At 37.2% G+C, this 10,614-nt stretch overlaps 1 pseudogene across 1 annotated transcript; it reads right to left on the bottom strand.

Annotated features, from left to right (window-relative positions):
- Positions 1-906: 906 nt before the first annotated feature.
- LOC308414390 (elongation factor 1-alpha 1-like) lies at positions 907-2,249 on the bottom strand (annotated as a pseudogene). The gene has a single exon. The product of its transcript is annotated as an elongation factor 1-alpha 1-like (transcript).
- Positions 2,250-10,614: the final 8,365 nt, after the last annotated feature.

Raw genomic sequence — 10,614 nt, 5'->3', positions numbered from 1 at the left:
GGAGATTCTGGTTGGTTCCAGTGTCTTCTTGACATATCCTTAAAAATGTCTAGATATATAATTTATCTGTTTGTTTGTCTGTGCTCTGGAATCAACTACTTCTCTAAGGAGCTCCATTCTTTTTCAAAGGAGAAATTAAGGCCTGGATAATAATCCTGCTAATTGTTTGCTAATTGTATCTACTGTTAGTAGATAAAGCTAGATAACGCATTTGTCTAGTAAAGCAGAAACACACACATCTATGCATCTATCCATCCATCCATCTATCTATCTATCTATCTATCTATCTATCTATCTATCTATCTATCTATCTATCTATCCATCCAGCTATCTATCTATCTATCTATCTATCTATCTATCTATCTATCTATCTATCTAACTATCTATCTATCTATCCATCCAGCTATCTATCTATCTATCTATCTATCTATCTATCTATCTATCTATCTATCTATCTATCTCTGCCCTTTATTGCTTTCTTCTCTCTTCTCCTTCTCCTCTTTATCTTTATTTTTGTCTTCCTTTTTTCCTCATTAAACTTGGTTTAATGGGTCTCAAAATTATGTGACAGATTCTTGGTCAAGTTGTTTCCATTAAAAAGTACTGATTTGGAAAACTAATAGCTTAAAACTCTCTCTCTCTCTCTCTCTCTCTCTCTCTCTCTCTCTCTCTCTCTCTCTCTCTCTCTCTCCCTCTCTCCCTCTCTCCCTCTCTCCCTCTCCCTCCCCACCTCCTCTCTCACACACACAATGGTCGACAAAACATTCTTCTGAAAGTTTTACAATGCATTGTTATAATTAATCAGTCTCTTACTATTAAACTTAAACGGCCAATTGAGACAAACAGTTCTGAGACTGTTCTTCTACCACTGATTAAGACTGGGGTGGAAGGTGTTAGGGATAATATTCATTTAGCCTTCTGAGCTTTCTGGGCAGACTTGGTGACTTTGCCATCTCTAGCAGCCTTCTTGTCCACAGTTTTGATGACACCCACAGCAACTCTCTGCATCATGTCACAAATAGCAAAAACAAGTGGAGGGTAGTCATAGAATCTCTCAACACACATGGGCTTGCCAGGGACCACACCAACAGCATCACCAGACTTCAAGAATTTTGGGCCAACTTCCAGCTTCTTACCAGACCGATAATCTTTTCTTTAAGCTCAGCAAACTTGCATGCTATATGGGCTGTGTGACAATCCAGGACAGGAGCATAGCCAGCACTAATTTGGCCTGGATGCTTCAGGACAATCACCTGAGCAGTGAAGCCAACTGTTTCCATTGGTGGGTCATTTTTGCTGTCACCAGCAACATTGCCACACCTAACATCTTTACATTGAAGCACACATTGTCCCCAAGAAGAGCTTCACTCAAAGCTTCAACAGACTTGACTTCAGTTGTTACATTGATTGGAGCAGAGGTAACCACCATACCAGGCTTGAGAACACCAGTTTCTACTCAGCCCACGGGGACAGTCCCAATACCCCCGATTTTGTAGACATCCTGGAGGGGCAGTCACAGAGGTTTGTCAGTTGGAGGAGTTTGTGGAAGGATACAGTCCAAAGCTTCCAGCAGCATGGTGCTGCTGGCACTGCCATCTTTGCGGGTGACTTTCCATTTCTTGCACCATGGCATATTAGCACTTGGCTCTAGCATGTTGTCACCAGTCCAACCAGAAACTGGCACAAATGCTCCTGTGTCAGGGTTGTAGCCAATTTTCTTAATGTCGGTGCTGACTTCCTTAACAATTTCCTTGTATCTCTTCTGAATGTATGGTGGCTCGGTGGAATCCATTTTGTTGACACCAACAATTAGCTGTTTCACACCCAGGGTGTAAGTATGCTCACAGGTCTGCCTGTTCTCAGAGATAGCAGCTTCAATTTCACAAACACCAGCAACAACAATCAGGACAGCACAGTCAGCCTGAGATGTGCCAGTAATCATGTTTTTGATGAATGAAGTCTGTGTGTCTTGGGGCATCAATGAAAGTCACATAGTGTTTGCTGGTCCCAAATCTCCACAGGGAGATGTCAGTAGTGACACCACGCTCACGCTCAGCTTTCAGATTGTCCAAGACCCAGGTGTACTTGAAGGAGCCTTTTCCCATCTCGGCAGCCTCCTTCTCAAACTTTTCAATGGTTTATTTGTCGATTTCACCACATTTGTAGATCAGGTGGCTGGTTGTGGTGGTCTTGCTGGAATCTACATGTCCAATTACAATGATGTTGATGTGAGTCTTTTCCTTTCCCATTTTTGCTTTTAATTAGCAGTGGCTTTCACAACACCTGCATTCTGATGGCAAAAAGGTCTTTGTCATCTTCAGGGACTCATTATGTGGCCTTTGTTGGCCTAGAACTAACAGAGACTAAGAGAGGCCTTCTTCTGCCTCTCAAGTTTTGGGATTAAAGGCTTGAGACACCTGATCCTGCATCTGTATTTTGATGTAGCTGGATGGATATGGCAAAAGCTGTAAGCTACTTCTGACCCCTCCAATTCCAACCCAACTCAATAAGATTTATTTCAATGTTTCTCTTGTTTGAACTCCAAGACTGACAAATATGGTTCTTATCATATAAAGTATATTGTTCTCTGTTTCCCTTGTTGGCTGTGTGAAGACAAGATAAGTCACCAGAACCTCTAATAGAGTAATCCACAGAAGCTCTGTCAGGGTTCATGCCCTTTCTGTTCAAACTGCAATGGTCTGACTGATCCAGCAATATGGGCTGAACACATGTGCTCCGTGTTTCAGTATGTGAAAGACATAGGCTTCATTAAGTGGGACTATGTGACCTTGAATGGATTTTTCAAGACGTGAAGAAAAAGGACATATTAGTCTCTGTGCATGCAAAACAAAGCAAAGCATTAACACCTTAAATATATATTGTATCTGGATTTATTCAGCTCTACCTTTTCACCCAAAATAATAGCAAAATTACCAAGTCATATGCCATAAGAACCAGGTTTACAAGTTAAAATGACATTTGTGTGAAATACTTTATATCTTTAATTTTAGTTATATCTAGACAAAACATATGCTTCTAAAAGCACTTAGATTCAGACTTTCTTATCATATTCTGTGTGGTTATGATATTCATTTACAACACAGTTTGATTTTTATGACCATTTTAGTTTTTGCTTACATCCAGGTTTCTGTATTTATGCATTTATTTATTGAAGGAGTACATGTGATTCATGTTTCTTTTTTAAATTAAAATAGAATTATATCACTTTTACCTTCTGTTTCTTCCCTTCAGATCCTCCTAACTACCCTCCCACAAACACCTCTCATGTCTCCCATGCTCAAACTACTAACTTATTTTTCTTTGATGATGATGATGATGATGATTATGATGTATGGATACACACACATTCACACAAAAACCCTGTATATAAGTGTATATGAATACAATTTGCTGACTCTGTTTTTGATGTTGATGTGTATGTGGTTTCAAGGCTGACCATTCTTCATTGGATAATAAATAGGGGTGTCTGTCATCCCTGAAGAGAAAATTTCCTTTTCCCAGCAGTCATTGGTTACCTGTAGTATTTTGTCTAGAGGTGGGTCCCATGAAAATTTCCCATGAAGAATGTTTCTAAGAGGCAAAGTCATGTTAAAGAGCTTGGAGAAGCATAACCTACTCCTTAGAAAGCCTCCTCCATCACTCTCCTTTTGTTAGCCATTCTCTATATGATAAAGCCTTCAGTTTCTGGCTTATCCGTTTCATATTTAGCATGAGAAAGCAGATATATGTGAATTTTCTTGAATTTTTCTTCTTGCAAACAGTATGATGTATTATGGATTTTTTTTTTTTTTTTGCACTTTGACATTTTTGTTGTAAATTGGTTCATGGAGATATCAGTCCTTATGCTGTGTTTAAATAGCACTCTATTGTGTAGCACATAAGAGTTTACTTGAACCCTCTCTTCATATATAGTTTGGATTGTTTCCAGCATTTTGTCGTAAACATTGCTGCTGCAACAAAACACCCAGCATGTATATATTTTTATTGTGGGGGGTACAGCTTCAAAGTATATTCCCAGCATTACAATCGCTGTATATAAAAGTAAATGCATAAGTAGTTAGATAATGTAAAGCTTCTCTCCAGAAAGATTATACTATTTTGAAATCACCCTAGTTATACATAACAATACCTGCATTTCTCTGCATTCTTGTGGGGGAGCAGAGTGCGTTGCCATGCCTTTAAAGTCTTGTCAGTCTGATAGGTGAGAAATGCCATCTCCATGATATTTTTTTCTAATACTATAATTTAATTGCAGTTGATTTTGAATATTTGTCTATGTTTAAAAGTCCTAGAACCAATTTTTCATGTCTTTTTCACATTTTCTGCTGGTTGCCCTTTCCTTGTTTTCCAAAAATAAAAATTGACATTTATTTTTATAAATTTTATTTAATTTTAAATGCTTTATTCTATTATGTAAATATACAGGAGGCTCTGCACATATACGTATGGATGCCCACAAAAGCCAGAAGAACGTGTTGAATACCATGGAACTGACGCTAAAGGTGGCTGGCATAGGTAATGAGAACTGAACCCAGGTCTTCTAAAAAAGCAAGTGCTTGTCACATGAGTCATTTCTCCAGGTACTCCAAATTTTAATTTTAATTGATATATAGTAATTATATACCATACTGATGCACTGTACATTTCAAAATCATCTCTCAGTTGTAGTAATTTTATACTAAGGCTATCAGTTTCATTTTGACAATTGTCTCTCAGTTTTGCAGTGTTCATGCATGTGTTTATGTTCAAATATGTGTGGGGGCACATATGTTTGCATGTGTGTTGGGGGCACATGTAAATGCCAGACGTTACCACTGGTTATGTTTCTTGATTGCTGTTTGTCTTGCTTTGTCTAATGTAGCTGCTCAGCTTTCTCAGGCCTTATCTGTGCTTCCTACTATTACAGTTGGTTACCATCCTGCCTACCATTGAATAGGGGCTAGAGATCCAAATTTAATCCTTGTGCTTATATGGTGAGCACATTTTTCACTAAGCCATCTCTTTAGTCTTGCTTACAAACTTTGTGACATGTAAAACAATTTCATTTTTATCTAGTCCACCATTTAATGAGTCTTCATCTTATGTCACAGCTACAAAGTCATTGCTTACACTGAAATTAAAGAGGTCCGCCCTCCTCAACTCTTGATTTCCTTTTCCTTTGAGACAGGGTTTTTCTTTGTAGGCCTGGCTGACCTGTAACTCACTCTATAGACCAGACTAGCTGTGAACACAAAGATCTGCCTTCTTCTGGCTTCAACATATGGGGAATAAAAGTGTTTGGCACCCTTGCCTGTATACCTGTTTACTTTCAGGACATACACAGTTTCACTTTTATATTTAGATTCCTGATCCATTATAGTTTATTTTTGTAGATGGTGTCTGTAGTGTTAAAACAGCAACAACAAAATTGCTTTTGTCTTTTTCCATGTTGGCTCAGGTACATTTATTAAAATGTCAAATTTTGCCCCTGAGACTTATTGTTCTGGGCCTGTATTATATACAAGAGCACACATATAATTTGGTATATTTATAAGCAGAAAGTCTATCATTTATCCAATACTACTGCATGGTTTTAATTCTCAGATCTCTGAAGTACTAAAATGGAAGCATTAATCACTTCCCATAGGACAAGCTTTTTTTCTCAGTGTTTATCTAGCTGTTCTTGGAGGATTTTTCTCTAATGAACATATTCAAAACCAAATGAATACTGTACTTTCTGTTTAAATCTATTTTGCTGTATTTCAAAAATATTGAAAAATTCTTTGCTTCTAGACGTTACAAGTTCCATGTAGAATTCATTTCACACTATTTAATTTTTTAAGCCAGACATGGTAGCACTCACCAGTACTCCTGGCACTTGGGAAGTAGGCTTTCATGGCTCTTAGTTAAAAATTTGGAGTACAATAGCTGGTAATTACACGGTTAATATTTGAAAAACATCCCAAACTCTTTTCCTGAAATGCTCTAAAGTTTGACATCAGCCTCAACAATATAGATGGTCCTGAAGGCCTATGTCCTTGTTAGCATGTGGTATAGTAGGCCTTTTTCTATTTTACTCCCATAACAGGTATATAGTGTCATACTAATATAGTTTCAATTTGCATTCCTGCAATGCCTGGTGATTTTGAGCCTCTTACCATGTGCCTCACCATTCAATTATTATAATTAGGGAAGAATCTGTACAAACATTTTATCCCCCACCTCAGTTTTGGTCTTCTATTGAGTAGATTCATAGTTAGAATACAGATTATCTCTGTTCACGTAGCTTTTCTTTATTCTCTCTCAAAGTGTTTTATCTTTACAGTATATAGTAAGTCCTAGAGTTCTTTCGGTTTTCATTGATCTTTATTAGAATATGCCATACAATTACATTTTTTGAATTTTTAAATGTGATTTTACTATTATTACTGATTAGTGGTGTGTGTGTGTGTGTGTGTGTGTGTGTGTAGTATTGGCATATGTATGTCATGGAGAACATGTGGTGTATCCCAGGAATACAACTAAGACCATCAAGCTTATATAGTAAGCTCTTTTACCCACTGAGCCATCTCACTGTCTCCAGATACAGAAACCAGTATCTTTTTGTGGAAGGAAGTTAATAAGAAACCAAGGATCAAAATCTCAGGGCATCCTAAATATTGGGAGTACCATAGATAACAGAGAACATGGACAGAAATAAAAACTTGTGTACTCTTGATAGTGTGGCAGGGTTTTGTTGATGCTGGAAAGTCAAAGGCCATGGGCACTGACTGGAGACCTGAGTTTTGAAATCTTCCTACTCTAAATTTTCTCTTGAACAGATGCATATTAAATGGCTGGCTACCCAAATGTCAGAGCTCAATAAATATGGCTTATCTTCCTTTATATTGTTGAATAACACAGGTGTAGTGGTGAGTAACAATCACTTTAGGGAAGTGGTGAGCAAAGTACATTTGAAGGGAGGGAGGGAGGAAAGGAGGAGGGAGAGAGAGAGGGAAGGAGGGATAAAAGAAAGTACAGAAGGAAGGAAGGGAGGTAGGAAGGGAGGGAGGAAGAAAGGAAGGAAGGAAGGAAGGAAAAAAGGAAGGAAGGAAGGAAATCAACTCAAACAAATCAGTAGCCTTCCTCTACTCAAAGGATAAACAGGCTGAAAAAAAATTAAGAAAACGACGTCCTTCACAGTAAGTCACAAATAATATAAAACACCTTGTTGGGACTTGAACCAAGCAAGTGAAAGATCTGTATGACAAGAACTTCAAGTCTCTGATGAAAGAAATTGAAAATCTCAGAAGATGGAAAGATCTCACATGCTCATAAATTGGCAGGATTAATATAGTAAAAATGGCGATCTTACCAAAAGCATTCTACAGATTCAATGCAATCACCATCAAAATTTCAACTCAGTTCTTCATAGAGTTAAAAAGAGAAATTTTCAAATTCAGGATAGGGAAAACTATTCTCAACAGTAAAACATCTTCTGGGGTAATCATAGTCCCTGACCTCAAGTTGTAATACAGATCAATCATAATAAAAAATGTATGGTATTGGTGCAGAGACAGGCAGGTTTATCAATGGAATAGAACTGAAGATCCAGAAATGAGCCCACACACCTATGGTCACTTGATTTTTGACAGAGGAGCCAAAACCATCCAGTGGGAAAAAAAGAGAGCATTTTCAACAAATAGTACTGGCCCAATTGGCAGTCAACATGTAGAAGAATGCAAATTGATCCATTCTTATTGCCCTGTAAAAAGCTCAAGTCTAAGTGGATCATGGACCTCCACATAAAATCAGATATACTCAATAATAGAAGTGGGAAAGAGCCTTGAACACATGGGCACTGGGGAAAGTTTTCTGCACAGAGCACCAATGGCTTATGCTCTAAGATCAAGAATAAACAAATAGGACCACATGAACTTGCAAATCTTCTGTAAGGCAAAGGAAACTGTCATTAGGACAAAACAGCAACCAACTGAATGGGAAAGGATCTTTGCCAATCCTATATCTGATAGAGAGCTAATATCCAATATATAAAAAGAACCATCTACTCTTTGTAACTCCTGGCCTCTGGACCTGTTGACTGCTGTAACATTTGTGGCTTTTTTTTTTGAGATATGACAGTTGTTTAATCTAGAGGGGTCTATGCTGAGATAAGCAGCAAAGGCATCCAACTTTTGCCAGACACTAGCTCAGTACTATGTCCCCCTGTGCTTATTTTATCCTCCTAGCTTGCATTGTTGGGTTGTAAAAAAGAGCTGAATTCTAAACCACCTTTATTCCTTGGAATTTTGTTAGCTGAAGTAGCTTTTTCCTTTCAGGATGGACTTTGACTCAACTCTCTTAAACTGTATTGAATTTATTTCCATAAAATATTGAAAATAATAATCAAGCCATGAGAAAATTAAAAGTCACCCAGTAATTACCACTGTTTGTGTGTACAAATGTCATATCAACATTCCGTGCTGCAAATGAGTTCCCTATAAAGGGCAGGGTGGGTAACACAGATACCAGGTGACTGTGGCAGTGATCTGCAGAGTTCACAAGTCTCCTAAAGATTCAGCTTTAAAAAATTCTACAGCTTTGCTATATTTGGCATTGATTTAAATCACAACCTCCTCATCTACAGATGCACAGTAGCATCTTTTGTATATCTTCATTATCATATCTTCATTTTGCCTCAGTCATCTTTGCATCACTCGAATAATAATAACCTAGAGCATGGGAGGAGCATTCAGGAGGCTGAGGCAGGAATACTGCAAGTGTGAGGTCAGCTGAGACCATATAACAAGAATGTAAGCACCATAAAAGCAGATAGTTACTTGCTACTCTAACCCAGATTCTTTTTGATTTTATGATAGTGTTTTATAATAGTTCGGCTTGATCTCAAACACTCTATCTATCCTAAAGAATACCTTGAATTCCAAATCCTCCTGCTTCCACATTCTAAGTGCTGAATTAAGAAAGCACATATCTTTTTAAGCTTGGATACATAGAGATCATGCCCCAACAAATTCTAGTATGCTCTCTCCTAGAACAATTTTGGACATTTCTGGGCCTGTTTAAAGTGTATCATTTAAAAGGAATGAGACATAGTACCTGTGAAATTCTTTGTAAAAATTATGTCCAACATGAACCACAGGAGAAAGACGGTATGGGTGAAACTGGACTCCCTTCTGATGATAAGAGAAGCAATGCAGATTGGTATACTTAGTGAATGCCACAGACATTTTCTCATTTCTCGTGGGCAAAATTTAGAAGGTTAACCTTTCCTACATTGTACATGTGTGCTAAGTCAATTAACCACAGTGCATGCACAGAATAAATACTTATACCCATTTGTAAAATTCAATTCATCAGAAGGGATACTTATCATGGGTCTTCAGCCCTCTATTTAAATTTTTGTTCTTTTCAGTGTTAAGGATGAATCCCAGATCCTTGTTTATGTAAGTTCTCCTTTGCAACTCTATGTGGATTTTCTGAGAGTACCCAAGTTCAGTTTCTAGCACCCACAGCCACACAACCCACAACTAGCTGTAACTCCAGCTCGAGGGAATATGATACTTTTGCTTGCATCTATGGGCATTGCACTCACAGCATATACCCACACAGAGGCACATAAATAAAAAAATAAAGAAAAAGTTAACCCTCATTCATCCACTCTCCTAAATAAATAAATACCACATAAACATTGACACTCCACATACAAATAAGAGAAATATAGGAGAAAATTATAAGTTGAAAGACTGAAATAATAATAATAATATTAATAATAATATAAGTAGTGATAACAAAATTATAAAATGACATTACTCTTAGCAACAGATTGGGGAAAATATCTGTCCAATTCTGAGGCCAAAGGCAAAGGCTCCAAGTGAATATTTCATTTTTTTCTCTCAAAGAAGTTATGTGTAAAACCCTTAGGACTGAGAAGTGGAATCAACAGAGTTGTTAGATGTAATAACCAATAGCACCTCTATGTGCTAGCAGTGAATTATCTGTAAACAAAATCAAGAAAGCAATTCTATATACAAAAGCTACAACCAACAATACCTAGGAATAAATAAATAAATAAATAGCCTCAGAAAAAATTTAACCAAAGGTGAGGAAAAAATAGGTCCTTACATGAAATATGTAAACCACCAATGAAACTGACATGAACAGGAAGAGTCAGTATTCTCAAAATGTCTATATTACATAAATACTACATATCCAAAGTTATGTTTGCAATCTTTGCAATCTGTCCACACTAAAGATTTAATGCAACCCTTATGGAAATAACAGTGGCATTCTTCATACCTCTTCACAAAATAAAATAAAAACCTCAAACAGTTTGTATGGAACCACAAAACAAAATAAAATGAAACAATACAAAATGTCATGAAAAGCCAAAGCTATCTTGAGGAAGAACAAAGCAGGTGACATTTACTCTATCTAACTTTTAAATGTATTGCAAATATGTAGTAATCAAAGCAGAAGAGTATTGGCAAAAAAGCAGACACAAAGACCAATGGAACAAAAGTACAAACCCAGAAACAAATCTACAGTCATCTGACCTTCAACTTAGATACTGACAAAATGCTTCCAGGAAAAAAATATTTTCAGTAAACAGTGCTT

The sequence above is a fragment of the Micromys minutus genome, assembly GCF_963924665.1.
Source record: "Micromys minutus genome assembly, chromosome: X".
Lineage (NCBI taxonomy): Eukaryota > Metazoa > Chordata > Mammalia > Rodentia > Muridae > Micromys > Micromys minutus.
This window is presented reverse-complemented; position numbering and strand designations above follow the sequence as displayed.